Source organism: Hemitrygon akajei, chromosome 26 (assembly GCF_048418815.1).
Source record: "Hemitrygon akajei chromosome 26, sHemAka1.3, whole genome shotgun sequence".
NCBI lineage: Eukaryota > Metazoa > Chordata > Chondrichthyes > Myliobatiformes > Dasyatidae > Hemitrygon > Hemitrygon akajei.
Window position 1 is genome coordinate 11,940,706 of NC_133149.1, and position 21,771 is coordinate 11,962,476.

Here is a 21,771-nt window from a genome sequence, read left to right on the forward strand (position 1 = left end):
TTGCTGTCACAGATTAACAGATTTGTGTCTCTTCTGAAAGTTGGAAGTCTTACTTAGAGATTCCTTTGAGACCACAGCACAAAATTATTGTTACAATAAAAATGGATTTATAAACAGATTTTGTAATAATAATTACAATTATTATCAAAAACTTTAATTTTAAAATGACTGAACATAATCCCTAGGAGTAGATCATTTTCCGTTCTTGGCCAAAACTCAGGCCTGGATTGATGACCTGAAGAATTGCTCCAGTCTGCTTCTGCACTTGAGTTTCTTCAAGTGCTAAAGTTTACTTTTTGATATCACCATAGGCCCTACAAGCCAAAGGAACTTTGTTTTGGACATTACAGAGATTCACCAAAAACTTTCAGAAAGAGGAGATTGACCAGATTGCTGCCTGGATTAGAGTGCTGGACAGGTAGAGCGAGCTAGGGATTGCTCTTTGAATCAAAGGATGATCAGAGGTGCACACACAAAATGCTGGAGGAACTCAGCAGGCCAGGCGGCATCTGTGAGAAAGAGTACAGTCAATGTTTCGGGCAGAAATATCGATTGTATTCTTTTCCGTGGATGCTGCCTGGCCTACTAAAGTTCCTCCAGTATTTTGTCTGTTTTGCTCAGATTTCCAGCATCTGTACATTTTCTCGTTGATAATGAGAGGCATCTTGTTATAAATGTACAAGGTGATAATGGCATAGATCAGACGACAGCCAGAGACTCTTATCCAGGGGAGACATTTCTAATACAAGGGGGCATAATTTTAAGTTGATTGGAGGAACATATAGAGGGGTTGTCAGAGACATAGTTCACTCTTGACTCCTATCAAATTCCTTCTTCTTCAGCCCTTTACCTCTCTACCTATCATCTCCCAGCTTTTCACTTCATCCTTCCTTCTCTACCTACCCACCTGGCTTCATCTATCACCTGACAGCTTGTACTCCACCCCTCCCCTCCCCAACATTCTTATTTTGTCTTCTGCCCCCTTTCCTGTCTGGTCCTGCTGAAGGGTTTCGGCCTGAAACGCCGACTGTACTCTTTTCCAAAATGCTGCCTGGCCTGCTGAGTTTCTCCAGCATTTTGTGTGTATTGCTTTTATAGATCAATATTTTATTGATCCCAAAGGAAATTACAGTGCCACTGTAGCATTACGAGTGCACAGATACAAATATTAGAAGAGATGTAAGAAAGAATAGAAAAAAAATTACCTCAAACAGTCTAACAGGAGTGGGTCATCACTTTCCCAGCTATCGGTTGACTCGTTAAAGACCCTAATGGCCGAGGGTAAGAATCACCCATATAGCGCTCTTTGGAGCAGCGTAGTTGTCTTAATCTATTACTAAAAGTGCTCCTCTGTTCAGCAATGGCGGCATACAGAGGGTGAGAAACATTGTCCAGAACTGACAGGATTTTCCGTAGGATCCTTTATTCAGTGTGTCCAGTTTGACTCCTATAAAAGAGCCAGCCTTTCTAATCAGTTTATTGAGCCTGTTGGCATCACCCATGTTGATGCCATTGTCCCCAGCACCCCACCACATAGAAGACTGTATTGGTTTCAACAGGCTGATAGAACATGTGATGGAGAGGCCTGCATACTCCAAAGGACCTCCGTCTCCTCAGGAAGTAGAGGTGACTCTGGTCCTTCTTGTTCACAGCCTCTGTGTTGGTGCTCCACTCAAGTCTGTCATCCAGGTGCACCCCCGGGTACTTGTAGGTCCTCACCACGTCCATACCCTGACCATCGATAGTACAAGGGGGCAGGGCTGGCTAAGTCTTCCTAAAGTCCATCGTCATCTCCTTTGTCTTACTGATGTTGAGCTGCAGATGATTCAGCTTGTACCATTTGACAAAGTCCTCCACCAGGGCCCTGTATTCATCCTCCCGTCCTCCCTTTATACACCCAAATATTGCTGAGTCATCAGAGAATTTCTGCAGATGATGTGACTCAGTGTTGTATCTGAAGTCTGAGGTATACAGGAAGGGAGACAATACAGTCTCCTGTGGGGCCCCAGTGCTGCTTATAGCCACGTCTGACACACGGCTCTGAAGCTGCACAATCTGTGGTCTGCCAGTTGGGTAGTCCATTAGCTAGGATACAATGGAAGTGTCAATCGGAATTGAACAGATCTTCCTCCGGCAATGAGGGCTGTGTGGTATTGAAGGCACTGGAGAAATCAAAAAACATGGTCCTCACAGTGCTGCCCTGCTTATTCAAATGGCAGTAGGCTCAATTCAGCAGGTAGATGACAGCATTGTTGACTCCAATGTGCTCCTGGCAGGCAAACTGCAGGGAACTGAGGGCTGATCTGACCAGGGGTCGAAGGTGAGCCAGGACCAGCCTTTCTTCATGATGTGTGAGGTCAGGGCCACTGGACGGTAGTCATTCAAGACTTTCGTTTGGCCCTTCTTGGGTACTGAACCACATGTTGTTTTGCACACAGTTGGGACTATTTCCAGGCTGAGACTCAGATTGAAAAGGTGCTGGAGAACTCCACACAGCTGCTCAGCACACTCCTTCGGGACCCTGGGGTTCACTCCATCCGGTCCCAATGTTTTGTCATGTCTGAGTTTCCCCAGAGCCCTTCTCACCTGCTCTGTAGCGAAGGTGAGTCCATGATGACTGGGGAGTTGGTGGAAGGTGGAGGCTGGGGGAGGTGAAGATCGGGACGATAGCAGTTAACATGTGGAGGTGCGGATAGTAGAGGCAGGGCAAATTATCTAGATCGATGACTTGATGCAGGTCCATGGGGCTGATGCCAGAGGGTTGATTCAGAGGCGAGCGCAGTTGGCTGGAGCTCAAGTCTATGAAGCTCTGTGGGTCCGCTGGGGTAGGTGAAACCCAGTGTCTGCAAACATGAGTCTGAGTCCACTGGGGGCTAGAGGGCTGGAGGGCTGGTGGTTAGAGGTATGTGCGTAAGTAGGAGCCAGGGAGGAATGGGACTTGTTTCACTGTTGTTGTTATGTTCTGTGTTGTTCTGCCCAGCGCTGTGAGCCTGTCATGTTGGTGTTATGTTCTGTGTTGTTCTGCCCAGCGCTGTGAGCCTGTTATGTTGGTGTTATGTTCTGTGTTGTTCTGCCCAGCGCTGTGAGCCTGTTATGTTGGTGTTATGTTCTGTGTTGTTCTGCCCAGCGCTGTGAGCCTGTTATGTTGGTGTTATGTTCTGTGTTGTTCTGCCCAGCGCTGTGAGCCTGTTATGTTGGTGTTATGTTCTGTGTTGTTCTGCCCAGCGCTGTGAGCCTGTTATGTTGGTGTTATGTTCTGTGTTGTTCTGCCCAGCGCTGTGAGCCTGTCATGTTGGTGTTATGTTCTGTGTTGTTCTGCCCAGCGCTGTGAGCCTGTCATGTTGGTGTTATGTTCTGTGTTGTTCTGCCCAGCGCTGTGAGCCTGTTATGTTGGTGTTATGTTCTGTGTTGTTCTGCCCAGCGCTGTGAGCCTGTTATGTTGGTGTCAGAATGTGCAGAGACACTAGCGGGCAGCCCCCAGCACATCTTTGGGCATGTTGGTAGTTAACACAAATGACACATTTAACTGTACGTCTCGAAGTACACATGATAAATAAATCTGAGTCATGAATCTTGAATCAGAAGTGTGTGAGAAGTGCTGTGGCAGAGATGCTGCTGTTTGGATGGGCTGTTAATGTTAGTCCATCTGCCTCTCAGGTGCACATTAAATATCGTAATGTGCTATTTTGAAGAGCAAGTAAATTGTCCCAGCTAACCCAATGTTTGTTCAGTAGCTGACATCACATTAGCTTAAGAAAATAGACTATTTGTGCCATTCCGGTGACTTTAGAATCTCCAAAGAACCTGTGTGAAAGTATAGGTTCTGCTGTTGTGTAGACAATGAGGTGGCCAATGTGCAGTACCATGCACAATTCGTAAGCACAAATATACACACAGTTATGGAGCCTAAGAACTCTACACAGTACTGTAGTGATTTTATGTATTACACTGTACTGCTGTAGTAAAAAAAAATTTCCTGACAGATGTGAGCGATGATAAACCTGATTCTGATATGGGTCTCTGTTGTGGACTGAGAGTGGGAAGGGGGCAGGGAGAGGAGACACCTCCCTACCCTTTCTTGATTTTTCTGTCTCTATCTCTGGAGACAGCTTATCTACAGATGTCTACTATAAGCCTACGGACTCTCACAGCTACCTGAACTATTCCTCTTCCCACCCTGTCTCTTGCAAAAATGCCACCGCCTTCTCGCAATTCCTCTGTCTCCACCACATCTGCTCTCAGGATGAGGCTATTCATTCCAGGACGAAGGAGATGTCTTCCTTTTTTAAACAAAAGGGCTTCCCTTCCTCCACCATCAACTCTGCTCTCAAATGCATCTCTCCCATTTCCCGCACATCTGCCCTCACCTCGGGATAGGGTTTCCCTTGTCCTCACCTACCACCCCACCAGCCTCCAGGTCCAGCATATAATTCTCTGTAACTTTCGCCACCTCCAACAGGATCCCACCACCAAACACATCTTTCCCTCCCCCCCTTTCTGCTTTCCACAGGGATCGCTCCCTACGTGACTCCCTTGTACACTCGTCCCCCCCCCATCCCTTCCCACCGATCTCCCTCCTGGCACTTATCCTTGTAAGCGGAACAAGTGCTACTCCTGCCCTTACACTTCCTCCCTCACCACCATTCAGGGCCCCAGACAGTCCTTCCAGGTGAGGCGACACTTCACCTGTGAGTCGGCTGGTGTGGTATACTGCGTCCGGTGCTCCCGGTGTGGCCTTTTATATATTGGTGAGACCCAACGCAGACTGGGAGACCGTTTCGCTGAACACCTACACTCGGTCCGCCAGAGAAAGCAGGATCTCCCAGTGGCCACACATTTTAATTCCACATCCCACTCCCATTCTGATATGTCTATCCATGGCCTCCTCTACTGTCAAGATGAAGCCACACTCAGGTTGGAGGAACAACACCTTATATACCGGCTGGGTAGCCTCCAACCTGATGGTATGAACATTGATTTCTCTAACTTCCGTTAATGCCCTTGCTCCCCTTCTTAACCATCCCTTATTTATTTATTTATTTGTTTGTTTGTTTGTTTGTTTATTTATCTAATTCCCCTTTTTTTTCTCTCTCTTTTTTCTCCCTCTGCCCCTCTCACAATCACTCCTTGCCTGTTCTCCATCTCCCTCTGGTGCTCCCCACCCCCTTTCTTTCTCCATAGGCCTCCCATCCCATGATCCTTTCCCTTCTCCAGCTCTGAATCCCTTTTGCCAATCACCTTTCTAGCTCTTAGCTTCATCCCACCCCCTCCTGTCCTCTCCTAGCATTTATGGTCTCCCCCTCCCCCTCCCACTTTCCAATCTCTTACTATCTTTTCTTTCAGTTAGTCCTGATGAAGGGTCTCGGCCCAAAACATCGACAGTGCTTCTCCCTATAGATGCTGCCTGGCCTGCTGCGTTCCACCAGCATTTTGTGTGTGTTGTTTGAATTTCCAGCATCTACAGATTTCTTCATGTTTGAGGAAGAGGAGAATCATGGTTGGAAAAAGGGGAAGGGAGAGGGGAGGGACTGGAAGCACCAGAGAGACATTCTGTAATGATCAATAAACCAATTGTTTAGAATCAAATCACCTAGCCTGATGTCTCAGGGTTGGGTGTGTCTGCACCTGCGCCCCCCCCCACCCCCACACTCCTTGCCCGCCTGCTGCTGGCACTCCTTCTCTGCCACCTGTCCCACACCCCTCCCACTGCACTCCACACCCACCATTCCCAACATCCTTTGCTCACACCAGATTTACAAACTCACTCTCCGCTCCACATTGACAAATACAGTACAGTACTATGCAACTATCTTACGCACACAAGCTGCATATATGTGTACCTGAGACCTCTGCATATACTGTATGCACAGGAAGATCCCATAGGCCATAGTGGTCACGTAGCTTGTGGGTTTTGAGTGATTGATCTAGGCAGGGAGAATTTCTTTGTTTTGCTTTGATATAGTGGTGCAAGAGTGTCTTCACTCACTTGAGAACATAGATTTAGTTTAATCCTTTATATGTGATTTTGTGTCTCCTGTTGTTCAGCACTGCAGCCAGACACGAGCATAGAAATTTTTGCTCACCTTTCTGGGCTGGGACCTGTGTTCACAACACTCTGGTTCGGAGGTCAGAGCACCCTCCGCCAGAGGACTTTGACCCAGCCAAGTCTGAGGTTGCTATGGACAAATTATCCACCGTGTTTCCTCAGTCATGCCAACATCTACATTTTAGGAATGTTCCACTGACCTCACTTCGCCAAGGGAAATTCTTTAACAGTGTTATACAGATCCAGAGTAATACACACACAAAACGCTGGAGGAATAAACAATTGACATTTGGGGCTGAGACCCAAAACATCAAAAATACAAATAACTTTTCAACAGCCACTCATATCTATTTATAGTTGGCCCTCAAACACAGGTAATAATATATTTAAGAATATTACCAGAAAAAGGGTAGATGTATAAACTTATTATCAACAGACCATGTAAAAATGCAGGAGAAACTCAGCAGATCAGGCAGCATCTATGGAGGGAAATAAACAGTCAACATTTCAGGCCAAGACCCTTCATCAGGATGAGGAAAGGACAGGGGAAGACCACTTCTTTTATCTACTACTGCCAGACTCTGACTGTATTAGTTTACTTTCGGCATCATTCGGCACACTTTCGGCAACAGAGTGCATTTGTGTTGCTTTTTGTCAAATATTTTAAAGGCACCATTGATTGTTGAGCTGACTCTATTGTAACAATTAATGCAGCAAACATTGCTTATTTATAATCCCCTTATATCTATTACTTATACAATAAAATTTGTACAATTTGCTGCCCACCATGTCTCATTTCCTGGTCATATTTTAGCTAAAACAGTTTAATTGCCCTGCTTCATTCTCATAAATCAGCAACATATTTGAATGGATATTAAGCCCATGAACACTACCTCACTTCTTTTTTCTCTATTTTTGCACTATTTATTTAACTTTTAAAAATCTATATACTTTTTACTGTAACTTACAGTTTTATTATGTATTGCTATGTACTGCTGCTGCACAACAGCAAATTTCATGACATATAGCGGTGATATTAGGCCTGATTCTGATTCTAGTTCTGATTTTTCTCTGTACTAGTCAATCGCAAAAGTGTCTTGGCCCGAAATGCCAACTGCATAGATGCTGCCTGACCTGCTGAGTTGCTCCAGAATTTTATGTATTGTCTGGACTTCCAGCACCTACAAAATGTCTTGTGTTTCAGATTCATATAGTTAGTTGTTTAATGACTTAAAAAGATGAGAATTTGATATGTAAAATGCAGGTTCTATGCTGCTCCACTCCAACTTTCAAATCTACAAAAGCCAAAATATCAATGTACTGAAAGCCCAAGGTCACAGAAAAGAAATACATCCCGAGCCTCTGGCACTGAAAAGATTGAAGTTTGTTTAATGTCATTACCAGTACACAAATGTAGAGAACTAAACAATTGTTATTCCAGATCTGATTCAGCACCAAAAAACATAATAAGATAAAGAACACAATGACAAAAAACACAATAAGATGTAGAACACAATGACTAAAAGCACAAAATATATAAATACTTAAGATAGCTTATATACTCAGATTGATTGTGTGTCCATAAAGTAACTGACAAGAAATGATAAAGTAGTGGTGGTGGGGTCTGTGGAGGGGTGGGTTAGTGGGCAGAGGTGTTGATCAGCCTCACTGCTTAGGGAAAGTAACTGCTTTTGAGTCTGGCGTGAATACTGCATAGCTTCCTCCCTGTTGGGAGCAGAACAAACAGTCCTGGAGCGGAGTGGGTGGGATCCTTCTTAATGTTACTGGCCCTTTTCTGGCACCTTTCCCAATATGTGACCTGAGCAGCAGGCAGGCTGGTGCTGGCGATGTATTGGCCAGTTTAGACTATCCGTTCTAGAGACTTGCTGTTCACTGCAGTGCAGTGATGGAGGAGTATCAACAGTGCTCTTCCCCTTTCGAGTTTCATTTTAAAATTATAGTTTATTTGTCATGTAGGCAGTAAATACATTCAGGGTGTGGCTCTCTCTACAGTTGTGTACATTCCTTCAGTACATTCTGTTACAATGCATCAAAACCATTCACATTCACATCAGAAGCAATGTTCTTGTGGAGCTTGTGGTCTATCCCAATTCATAACTGTGGGTTTCATAGATTTAGTGGAACTGTGGAGAGTGTTCTAACTGGCTGCATCACCATCTGGTATGGGGGTGGGGGTGGGTGCTATCGCACAGGATCGAAAGAAGCTGTAGAAAGTTGTAAATTCAGCTCCACCATGGGCACTAGCTTCCATAGAGTCCAGGACATTTTCAAGGAGTGATGCCTCAGAAGTTGGAATTCATCATTAAGGACCACCATAGTTTTTATTAATATGCATTACAATGTACTGCTACTACAAAAATCAAAATTTCACAACACATGCTGATAATATTAAATCTGATTCTGATTCTTATACTAACTGCAGCCAGTACCCAATGTTACTCTGTCTATTTGAAAGATACATTTCTCACACTTTTTTGGGGAGATCATATCTTGAATATTTTGGTGTCTCAGGATTTTCTTTTAAGATATTTTAAATACTAAATGATTTAAATAAATGAGAACACTAAATAAAATGCACATTATTTATTATCAGTTTAATGAATAACAACAGCTTAAAATGTATAACTTCACTGAACTCTAATGCCATTGTGTCTATAGAGCCATAAATAAAATTCATAAAATTCCACAGAAATCTAACCTAGTTACTGATTATCTTCTGGGCACAACAATTTATTGTCAGGGCTCTTTGATGATCTTGGGGAAACTGCATGCAGCACAGACATTGTCTGCAGATCCTTTTAGAGTTTTGATAACTGCCGAGACTTCCTTTGTGCTCAGTTTTGTCAAACTAAGCATCGACTGGAAATAAAAATAGAAGATGTACAGTAGAATTTTTCATAATGTCAGAGTATCAGAAAGTGCCTCATAATCATCTTTTTGAAGTGAAGTTACTGCTGTATGTAAGAGACGAGAAGCCTGCATGTAATATTTGACCTGGAATGAAATCTTCTAATTCAAGAAACATGGGTAGTAAGATGAATTTCTCAAATGTTTAACAGTTTGATATCTGAACTGATGAAGACATTGGGAAAACATCTCACAGTTGTTCTGAGCATCTATTTATTCAGTGCTATAACTGACAGAGGACTTTGCAAAGAAGAAAGTTTCTTCTATGGAATCTTGTAAGAGGACACTCTTTAAATTGTATGTGACTTGCAAATTGTCTTTCAGAATTCCTCAAATGATTAGGGCTCTGCGGGAACTTTCAACATTATTATCTTGCACTGTAACTTGATCCACATTACATGAGAGTTCACTAAAATCCCTGGAATTTGGCAGTGTATAAGATTCTCTGGTCATTGGCCACGTATTAATTGGGGAATTCTGGTAAAGTTTTAGAGTCATAGAGTCACAGAAAACTACAGCAAAGGAACAGGCCCTATGGCCCATCTACTCTATGCTGAACCGTACAAATTGCCTACTCCCATCAACCTGCATCGGGACCATAGCCCTCCATACCCCTACCTATCCAAAGTTCTCTTAAACATTGAAATCAGAATTGCATGCAACATGCTGTCAGCTCATCCCACACTCTCACCTCCTTCTGACTGAAGAGGAATCCCCTCATGCTCCCCTTAAACTTTTCACCTTTCACCCTTAACCCATGACCTCTAGATCTAGTCTCATCCAATATCAGTGGCTCTTTTAGAAACATATTGGACAGTAAGGAAGGCTATTAAAACTTGCAGAGGAACTTGCACCGTCTGGAGAAATGGGCTAAAAAATGGCAGATGGAATTTAATGCAGGCAAAATATGAGGCGGTGCACTTTGGAAGGGGAAAAGAACTTTTGGCACATTGGCCCTTATAAATCAGAGTACTGAATACAGAACTTGGGATGTCATGATGAAGTTGCAGGAAATGTTAGTGAGGCCAAATGTGGAGTATTGTCCGCATTTCTGGTCATCTACCTACAGGAAAGATGTCAATAAGATTGAAAGAGTGCAGAGAAAATTTACAAGGATGTTGCCAGGACTTGAGGACTGAGTTATAGGAAAAGGATGAATAGGTGAGGACTTTATTCATTGGAGATTGAGGGGAGATTTGATAGATGTATACACAATTATGAGGGGTGTGGCTCGGGTAAATACAGGCATTTTATCTTCCCATCTGACGTGAGACTAGAACGAGAGGTTTAAGGGTGAAAGGTGAAATATTTACGGGGAACATGAGGGAAAACTTCTTCACTCAGAGGGTTGAGCGAGTGTGGAACGAGCTGCCAGTGGAAGTGGTGGACGCAGTACTGAAGAGAAATTTGGATAAGTATGTGGATGAGAGAGGCATGGAGGGCTATGGTCCAGGTGTGTGTTGATGGAACTATGGTTAGACATGGACTAGATTGGTGAAGGACCTGTCTCTCTACTATGGTGCGCTCTGGCTCTGTGACTCTCACAGAGGCAGTACTTTGGTATCGTCAAAAGCTGCAAAGATTCCTTGCATACTCTGTCACATCACTCTCCAAACTCTGGAAAGAATCATGTACAAGACTCCTCGGCCTGGTATTAGTGAACCCAGCACATTACAGAATGGAAATATGACATTCAAACTGAATTGAAAATAGAAATGACACAAACACGAGGAAATCTGCAGATGCTGGAAATTCAAACAACACACACAAAATGCTGGTGGAACACAGCAGGCCAGGCAGCATCTATAGAGAGAAGTACAGATGACGTTTCGGGCCAAGACCCTTCAGGTATAACTGAAAGAAGCGATAGTCAGAGATTTGAAAGTGGGAGGTGGACGGGGAGATCCGAAATGATAGGAGAAGACAGGAGGGGAAAGGGTGAAGCTAAGAGCTGGAAAATTGATTGGCAAAAGGGATGCAGAGCTGGAGAAGGGAAAGGATCATGGGATGGGAGGCCTAGGGAGAAAGAAAGGGGGTGGGGAGCACCAGAGGGAGATGGAGAACAGGCAAGGAATGATTGTGAGAGGGGCAGAGAGAGAAAAGAGAAAAAAAGGGGAAAGGTAATAAACAAACAAACAAACAAATAAATAAATAAATAGGTCAATCAATCAGTCAATCAATGATGGGGTAAGAAGGGGAGGGGGGTGTTAACGGAAGTTAGAGAAATCAATGTTCATGCCATCAGGTTGGAGGCTACCCAGCCGGTATATAAGGTGTTGTTCCTCCAACCTGAGTTTGGATTCATTTTGACAGTACAGGAGGCCATGGATAGACATATCAGAATGGGAATGGGACGTGGAATTAAAATGTGTGGCCACTGGGAGATCTTGCTTTCTCTGGCGGACCGAGTGTAGGTGTTCAGCGAAACGGTCTCCCAGTCTGCGTCGGGTCTCACCAATATATAAAAGGCCACACCGGGAGCACCGGACGCAGTATACCACACCAGCCGACTCACAGGTGAAGTGTCGCCTCACCTGGAAGGGCTGTCTGGGGCCCTGAATGGTGGTGAGGGAGGAAGTGTAAGGGCAGGTGTAGCACTTGTTCCGCTTACAAGGATAAGTGCCGGGAGGGAGATCGGTGGGAAGGGATGGGAGGGGGGGCACGAATGGACAAGGAAGTCGCATAGGGAGCGATCCCTGCGGAAAGCAGAAAGGGGGGGAGGGAAAGATGTGTTTGGTGGTGGGATCCTGTTGGAGGTGGCAAAATAGAATGAAATTGGCTTATTATTGTCACAGCAAAGTTCAAAGTAAATTTATGATCAAAGAACATGTATGTCACCGTATACAACCTGCTGCTTTCGGTGTGGCCTCCTGTATATCAGTCAGACCCAATGCAGATTGGGAGACCGCTTCACCGAGCACCTACACTCTGTCCACCAGAAAAGGCGGGATCTCCCAGTGGTCACCCAAATTAATTCCACTTCCCATTCCCATTCTGATATGTCAATGAATGGCCTTCACCACTATCTCAATGAGGCCACACTCAGGTTGGAGGAACAACACCTTATATTCCGTCTGGGTGGCCTCCAACCTGATGGCATGCACATCGATTTCTCAAGCTTCCAGTAATTGCTCCCCCCCTTCACCATTCGCCATCCCCTTTTCCCTCTCATCTCCTTACCTGCCTATCACCTCCCTCTGGTGTTCCTCCCCCCCCACCTTTTCTTTCTTCCTTGGCATTCTGTCCTCTCCTATCAGACACCCACTTCTACAGCCCTGTATCTCTTTCACCAATCAACTTCCCAGCTCTCTACTTCACCCCACCCCCTCCCAGTTTCAACTATCACCTTGTGTTTCTCTCTCCCCTCCCCTACCTTTTAAATCTACTCCTCAGCTTTTTTTAAATCCAGTCCTGCCAAAGGGTCTCGGCACGAAACGTCGACTGTACTTTTTTACCATAGATACTGCCTGGCCTGCTGAGTTCTTCCAGCATTTTGTGTGTGTTGCTTGGATTTCCAGCATCAGCAGATTTTCTCATATCAGTGGAAAAATGCAACCTATCAATACCCCTCATAATTTTGTATACATCTGCCAAATCTCCCCTCAGTTTTCTATGTTTGAGGGAATAAAGTTCTACTGAAATAAATTTTTACTGAAACATAGAATGACCATGGACTGAGATGCAGATGTAGGGTTATGGTGCACCCAGTCAAATGGATGAAAGGTCAACTTCCACTGACACAGAATCCCTTTCCTCCAGTTCCCCCAGCCTCATTCCCTTTTTGCATCCTTCACTGTCCGAATCCACACAACGCACCCACATCCCCATGTCTTTTCATCCTCTACCACTCATTCCTTCTCTTCTGCTTGCTGCTCTCTCCTCCTTCTATTCCCTGCTCATCTCTTCTTCCAACAATCTCCACCACTTCACTCTCTGCCACCATCTGCTGCATCTATCACATCCTCCCTCATCATCTTTACGTGAGAAACCTCAGGAATCCCACACCTGCATTCTCCCACATCTGCTCAAAATGGAGAAGGTGACTCTAATCACCTCCAGTTTCTGCACAGGCAGAAAATCTAGGTGCAGCAGTAGCACTCTCACACTCATCAGCTCCTGCACCGTTACGTAACAGAGACCTTGGCCTCATCGGCCACCTCAGAACCAGGATGGAAGCAAGCATCTTCTACCGTGAGAGGTCTCTGAGAAGACAACGTACTGATTAGCTCTCATAGAACAGTATTGCACAGGAACATACCCCTCAGCCCACATTGTTGTGCCAAACTAATTAAACACCTAACTAAAATAATCCCTTTTGCTGACATTATCTGCACATCCACATGGCTATCAAAGAGGTTTTTAAAGGTCTCTGTCATATTTGCCTTCATGACCATTCCTGGCAGCACATTTCAGGCATCAAACACTCTAAATTTGTTAAAAAAAAACCCTCAAAATTCAAGATTCACAGTTATTTATTGTCGTTTTTCAGTAAACAAGTGAAAAGGAGAGCAAAATCATTGTTGCATAAAAACACACACACACACACAATGAGAATTACTAACACAATAAAAACACAATAAATACTAATACATAAGTTTAACTTCCTCCAAGAGGACCACAAGCTTGCCGTAGGGTTTGGAGGCTTGTGTGCCCCAGTGACCCAGAGAGCTATATTGGCTGGAGGCAAGGCTTTATGGTAAGATCACCCATGCCAAATACTTAAATGTAGGGGCCACACTAAGAGTGTTCCACCAATCTTCCAGCTTTAGGGGTTCAGCTCAGGGCTAACAACCCTGACTGGTCAAACGAAACTGTTACAGAAAGAGCAATGAAGAATCCTTCTACATTTGAGTGGCTATGGAAGACAGAGTTCAAAGTTCAAAGTAAATTTATTATCAAAGTGCACATATGTCACCATATACTACCCTGAGATTCATTTTCTTGTGGGCATACTCAATAAATCCACTAACCATAAAAGAATCAATGAAAGACTGCACCAACTGGGTGAACAACCACTATGTAAAAGAAGAAAAAAATACTAAATAAATAAGAAATAAATATCTGCTATCATCAATGATGGACAACTAATAATAATAATAATAATAATAATAATAATAATAATAATAATAATAATAATAATAATAATAATAATAATAATAATAATAATAATAATAATTTCAGAGAGCATTATGTACATTCAAATGCACTTAGATTAACACTATTTAGGACAGAAGGGAGAAGAGAAATAACAGACATTAAAAGTCTATGCAACAATCAGATAAAACTTCTGAGAATATATTTTCACCAATGAAAACAGGATTCAGTACTCCATGCGAGCATATGCAATTCGGATAAGAAGTATACACAACTAAACTTAAATGAGAGCACAACACAGAAAAATGAAGCCATTATCACTATTGAAGAAAAAGTTAACCAAGAGAAGAACGTGACCCTCCATTGAACACATGTTCACGATTTGAGCAGAGAAGGAAGCATCAAAAACCTGGTTCAGAGTTGGAGACCTCTTCCCAGAAACAGAAATGCTCCTTGTAGCAATACAGGACAACGTGGTTAACACAGAAAAACAATCAAAAATACATAATAAAAGACCAACAAATTCAAGATGATAATTGTAGAAATTGCCATGAAAAACCAGAAACAATCCAACACATTAGAGGATCCTGTAGCAGTTTAACTCAATCTGATTACTTACACAGGCACAACCAAGTCATTCACCAAAATCTTGCTTTAAAATACAAACTCATAAGTGAAATTACACCTTACTATAAATACAAGCTTGATTCAGTTTTAGAGTCAGAGTCCCACAGGTTATATTATGACCGATCAGTTATTACAGATAGGACAGTCCATAGTAACTGCCCAGATATAATAAATACAGGATAAGCAAGCAAGAACAACTTACTTATAGTCATTTGATATAGTCATTCCAAACTCACATAACTTACAGAAATCAATAAGTGACAAACACTAGAAATATGCTGAATTAAAAGAGGAAACTGAAAGACTATGGAACATGAACAAAGTGTATATTGTCCTGATAGCAATTAGGGCTATACAGCAATATCTACGTAAATCCCCAGAAAGCCACAATACTAAACACCACTAGAATAGTCCGATAGTTCCCAGCAATTGAGAAATGAGTATGCTTGGCTATGCCCATACCTCAGGTTTTACCAACTTGAACTGAGAAAAAATGTTTTAATAATAATGATATATATATATAAATAAGCAAGAAATAAATATGGGTAGTGGGTAGTGTCTCCATATGTCACTATTACAGGGCATGATGACCCTGCCTTACACGAGTCCTGGGCTCAGCTGGCTCTGGCTGACGGTACCCGGTATGGGCCCCTATCCAGGGTTATGGATTTCACTGCCTTGTGGGTATCTTCGGGAGATGCGAAGGCTAAGGAGTAAAGCCTACACAAATCCGGAGTGAAGCCCATAAGGCAGTTGGATGACGTATCATGTCACCTCCTGGCAGCTCTTGCAGCCAAGCTGATGCCAAATGTACTGCTTCGCATTCCTTTGGATCGCATCCGCGAGGCCGCGAGGGGGATCTTGATGTCTGGGCAGCCCAGAATCTCCATATTCATCGTCCAGGTCTGCACCCTGACGGGTGCATCCATTGTCTACTTAGACAGACGGAGCCATTAATTAATTAATTAAATATCTGATTATCAATGATGCCCTGAATGCCAAAGACGTAACAGGCAGTAGGTAAGTAAGGAATATGACCTTATATACATAGACTGATTGTATGTAAATGAAGTGATGCTGAGCCAGATAGCTCCTTCAAAGTTACACACTCTCACCTTAACTGCATACTTTTCATGGCTTGGCTCTTTTTTCCACATTTTAGTCACTTTCACTGTTGCATTCTGTACTCCTGTTCCTCTCAAACACACTCTCCACTGCTACTGTTTAGAGTCATAGAGTCATACAGCATGACAGCACAGAACTGGGCCTTTTAGCCCATCTACTCCATGCCAAGTTGTTATTCTGCCTAGTCCCATCAGCCCATACCCAGGCCAAGCCCCCCATACCCCTCCCATCCATGCACTTCTGCAAACTTCTCTTAAGTATTGCAGTCCAGCTCTTTTGATGGCAGCTTGTTCCACACTCAAAATAAATTTATTATCAAAGTACATATATGTCACCATATACAACCCTGAGAATATAAAACAAAGAAATAATAATACAGTAATAAATAATCTTGCATCACCCACTGAGTGAAGAAATTTGCCTTTGGGATCTCTTTAAACATTTCACCTTTCACCCTTAACTTATGACCTTTAGTTCCAGTCTCACACAACCTCACTGGAAAAAGCTTGCTTGCATTTACCCTATTTTGATCACTTTGTTTTCCACATAACCTCTTCCTAACATTTGCTGGGAATATTAGCTCAACATCTCATTTCAATTCCCTCATTTTTTCAATAACCACGACTTATTCAGAAAGAGCTGAGCTTCAGAAAGGAAATGATAATCCTTGATAACATCAGTCACCCTTAATTCTCATGAGGAAGAAGTTTACTGCTGGAAACCATTTCATTTCTGATCAAAGTATGTGTGCTCACTCATGGAGGAATATTTTATTAAGTGAAAATTGGAACGGATAATACATTAATTGGATTTGGCAAACAGAGTTTGACATTTCCAAAGATTAAGATCCTGGCACAGAGGAGTCTCCAAACCACATCACAATCTCTCTGTTATGTCAGCAGATGTGTTTGCCACAGGACAATATCAACTCTCACACTTTGCGATAGCCAGCAAGACACGCAGCTGAACACTAACGAAACTGATCACTGTTCTCACCGATTAATCCCATGTCTAACATTTGGGAGATGACACGGAGAGGATGTTTCCTATAGTGGGGGAGCCTAGGACCAGAGGGTACAGCTTCAGAATAGAAGGATGTCCATTTGGAACAGAGATAAGGAGGAATTTCTTCAGCCAGAAGGTGGTAAATCTGTGGAATTCATTGCTACAGGCAGCTGTGGAGGCCAAGTCCTCATTTAAAGCGGAGACTGGTAAGTTCTTGATTAGTAAAGGTGTCAAAGGTTACAGGGAGATGGCAGGAGAATGGGGTGAGACAGATAATAAATCAGTGATAATGGAATGGCGGAGTAGACTGGATGGGTCGAATGGCCCAATTCTGCTCCTATGTCCTATGATTTTGCTATCTGATGTTCTTGCAATCTCCAGACTCACTTTCAACTAATGTTCTCAGTATTTCCTTTTGCACATTGAACGTTTTTCAGTCTTTGTTTATATATATTTCTTATATTTCTTTATTTTTCAGTAATACCTGCAAGAAAATAAATCTCAAAGCAGTACATGGTAACATATACATACCGTGATAATAAAGTTTACTTTGACTTTGACAATGACTGGCTTTAAATTACCATAAAAGCCTAGTGTAAAAATCATATTGGCGTAACAGTCATTTTTATCTTTTGAGGGCTTCACTTCTTACAAGTTCCAAATACATTTAGCTCTAATCGGCTTTAGGCAAAATAAAAGCAATTTAAGTTTCCAACCCAAGTTTTCCATTATTTATGGGTATACTATATTTTATATTTTCATTTTTCAAGTAAATTGAATTGAAATAGAAACAAACAGAAAGAGATGCCTTTAAAAAGTGGCATTCATCATTCAAGACCCCCATCACCCAGGACATGCCCTCTTCTCATTGCTACCATCAGAGAGGAGGTACAGAAGCCTGAAGATCCATACTCAACAATTCAGGAACAGCTTCTTTCCCCTCTGTCATAAGATTTCTGAACAGGCAATGAACCCATCAACACTTCACCATTTAGCTCTCTTTTTGCGCTAGTTTTTTTCTATATATTATTTTTGTATACTATAAATTTTTAATGTTTTACAATGTCTTGGTGTCACAGAACAAATGTCACAGTATATTAAAGATTAAAGATTCACAATCAGAATCAAAATCAGGTTTAGTATCACTGGCATACGTTGTGAAATTTGTTGTCTTTGCAGCAGCAGTATAATGCAAGATACAATAATAGAGAAAATAATCTGTGAATTATGGTAAGTATTTATAGCTTAAATAGTTAAATTATATAAGTAGTGCAAAAAGATAGAAATAAAAGAAGTAGTGAGGTAGTGTTCACTGGTTCAACGTCCATTCAGAAATCGGATGTCAGGGGGGAAGAAGCTGTTCCCAAATCGCTGAGTGTGTGTCTTCAGGCTCCTGTACCTCCTCCCTGATGGCGGAGGGGAAGAAGCTGTTCCCAAATCGCTGAGTGTGTGTCTTCAGGCTCCTGTACCTCCTCCCCGATGGCGGAGGGGAAGAAGCTGTTCCCGAATCGCTGAGTGTGTGTCTTCAGGCTCCTGTACCTCCTCCCTGATGGCAGAGGGGAAGAAGCTGTTCCTGAATCGCTGAGTGTGTGTCTTCAGGCTCCTGTACCTCCTCCCTGATGGCGGAGGGGAAGAAGCTGTTCCTGAATCGCTGAGTGTGTGTCTTCAGGCTCCTGTACCTCCTCCCTGATGGCGGAGGGGAAGAAGCTGTTCCTGAATCGCTGAGTGTGTGTCTTCAGGCTCCTGTACCTCCTCCCTGATGGTGGAGGGGAAGAAGCTGTTCCTGAATCGCTGAGTGTGTGCCTTCAGGCTTCTGTACCTCCTTCCTGATGGTAGCAATGAGAAGAGGGCATGTCCTGGGTGATGCCAGTCCTTAATAATGGATGCCACCTTTTTGAGACATTGCTGTCAGTGATAACAGGACTACTATCATAACTATATGTATTGTTATGTTTCGCAATTTCAAATCATTAAACTAATTCAAAGGAAGACATGGGAGTCCAAAACTTGAATCTAACTTCGTGTTTACTTTAAGCGAGGGGTACACGTAGAACGTGGTAGCATAATGTTGTATGCAGTTCATGTATTTTTACATAAGTGAACAAGAATGCTTAATCAACCTATATATATATATATATATACGGTTAAATACACAACATGTGTGTAACTGTTGGTTCTGTGTGTTGCACCTTGGCCCCGGAGGAACTCTATTTTGTTTGGCTGTATTCATGAGTACGGTTGAATGACAATCAAACTTGAATAAACTTGATTCTGATTCTGATTTTGGATTCTAAGTAAGCATTAATTCTTCTAAGTGACCTGGCAGAGCAGATTTCCCACGCTTCAGCAAAGGTGGACACAGTTTTTGTGCCATTATAGTTTGATTATTTTGTTTATGAAAGCTGCCTTTGTGTTTATGATAATAGAAAGCCATTTGTCACGGGGCTGTCACCAAGTGAACAGAAATTTATTTATTTATTTAGTGAGACCACACAATGTCGGCTCCAGCACCCACAGACCTGATTAACCCTAAATGAATCACGGGGCAATTCACACTAACCAATTAACCTACCAGGTACATCTTTGGACTGTGGGAGGAAACTGAAGGACCCGAAGAAAACCCACACAGTCACAAAGATGACGTGCAGAGATTCCATGTAGAGCAGCACTTGAATTGAACTCTGAACTCCAGATTGCCCTGAGCTGTAATGGCATCATGCTAACCACTACACTTACTTGAAAAAACAATGAATCAGCTAAATTACATTTTTGAAAGGAACTAAAATTAGGAGAAGATAGGATGTTATGTTCACCAGTAAAACTAGCCTTGGCAGAACTGACATTTCAATTTATTGTTTATGCGTATTTCACTGGACTTCACTGGAAGCAATAAAATTTAAAGCTATGTTAATATTGGAATAAATACAATGAAAAACCTGATTAAATGTTAAACATAGAAACATAGAAAACCTACAGCTCAATACAGGCCCTTCGGCCCACAAAGTTCTGCCGAACACGTCCCTACCTTAGAAACTACTAGGCTTACCTATAGCCCTCTATTTTTCTAAGTTCCATGTACCTATCCAAAAGTTTCTTAAAAGACCCTATCGTATCCACCTCCACCACCATTGCCGGCAGCCCATTCCATGCACTCACCACTCTCTGAGTAAAAAACTTACCCCTGACATCTCCTCTGTACCAACTCCTCAGCACCTTAAACCTGTGTCCTCTTGTGGCAACCATTTCAGCCCTGGGAAAAAGCCTCTGACTATCCACACGATCACTGGATCTCATCATCTTATACACCTCTATCAGGTCACCTCTCATCCTCCATCACTCCAAGGAGAAAAGGCCAAGTTCACTCATCCTGTTTTCATAAGGCATGCTCGGACTCGGACCCCAAGATCCCTCTGATCCTCCACACTGCCAAGAGTCTTACCATTAATACTATATTCTGCCATCATATTTGACCTACCAAAATGAACTACTTCACACTTATCTGGGTTGAAATCCATCTGCCACTTCTCAGCCTAGCTTTGCATCCTATCAATGTCCCCCTGTATCCCTTCATTTTGTGAGATTTTAACCAGGGCCAGCTTGAAAAAGTCACTAAATAATTACCACCAACAAATCACTTGTAATACCAGAGGAAACAACACACTGGACCACTGTAACATTACCATCAAGAATGCCTACCGTGCTATTCCACACCCTCACTTCAGGAAGTCTGATCACCTGGCTGTACTTCTACTCCCTGAGTTTAGACAGGGACTGGACACTGCAGCACCAGCAGTGAGGACCAAGAAGGTATGGACAAGGGAAGCACAGGAGTGCCTACAGGACTGCTTTGAATCAGTGGACTGGACTGTGTTCAGGGATTCATCTTTGAACCTGGATGAGTATGCTGCAGTTGTTACCGACTTCATTAAAACCTGTGTGGATGAGTGTGTGCCTACAAAGTCTTACTGCACATTCCCAAACCAAAAGCCGTGGATGAACCAGGAGGTCCGTCAACTACTTGAAGCTAGATCTGTGGCATTCAAGTCTGGTGACCCAGGACTGTACCAGAAAACCAGGTATGATTTGTGGAGGGCTATTTCAAGGGTAGAAAGACGATTTCGAATGAGGTTGGAGGTGACATCGGATGCACGGCAACTCTGGCAGGGACTGTAAGACATTACTTCCTACAAAGTGAAACCCAATAGGATTGGGTTCACTACCAAATGAACTCAACACCTTCGATGCCCACTTTCAAAGGGCGAACACAACTACAGGTGTGAAGATCCCTGCTGCACCTGATGACCCTGTGATCTCTGTCTCAGAGGCAGATGTCAGGCTGTCTTTCAGGAGGGTGAACCCTTGCAAGGCAGCAGGCTCCGATGGAGTACCTGGTAAGGCTCTGAAAACCTGTGCCAACCAACTGGCCCGAGTATTCAAGAACATTTCAACTTCTCACTGCTATGGTCAGAAGTTCCCACATGCTTAATTAAGGCAACATTTATACCAGTGCCTAAGTAGAGTAGTGAGCTGTTTGAATGGCTATCACCCTGTCGCACTCATATCAACAGTGATGAAATGCTTTGAGAGGTTGGTCATGACTAGACTGAACTCCTGCCTCAGCAAGGACCTGGACCCATTGCAATTTGCCTATCACCACAATAGGTCAAAATGGCAAGTGCAATCTCAATGGCTCTTCAAACAGCCTGAGATCACTTGGACAATGCAAACACCTATGCCATGATACTGTTTGTTGACTATGGGGTTCAGTGTTTAACACCATCATTCCCACAGTCCAGATCGATGAGCGACAGAACCTGGGCCTCTGTACCTCCCTCTGCAATTGGATCCTTGACTTCCTGACCGGAAGATCACAGTCTGCTGATGAGACAGCCATTGTTGGTAGAATCTCAGATGGAGGTGAGATACCGGAGTATAGTACAGGAGCA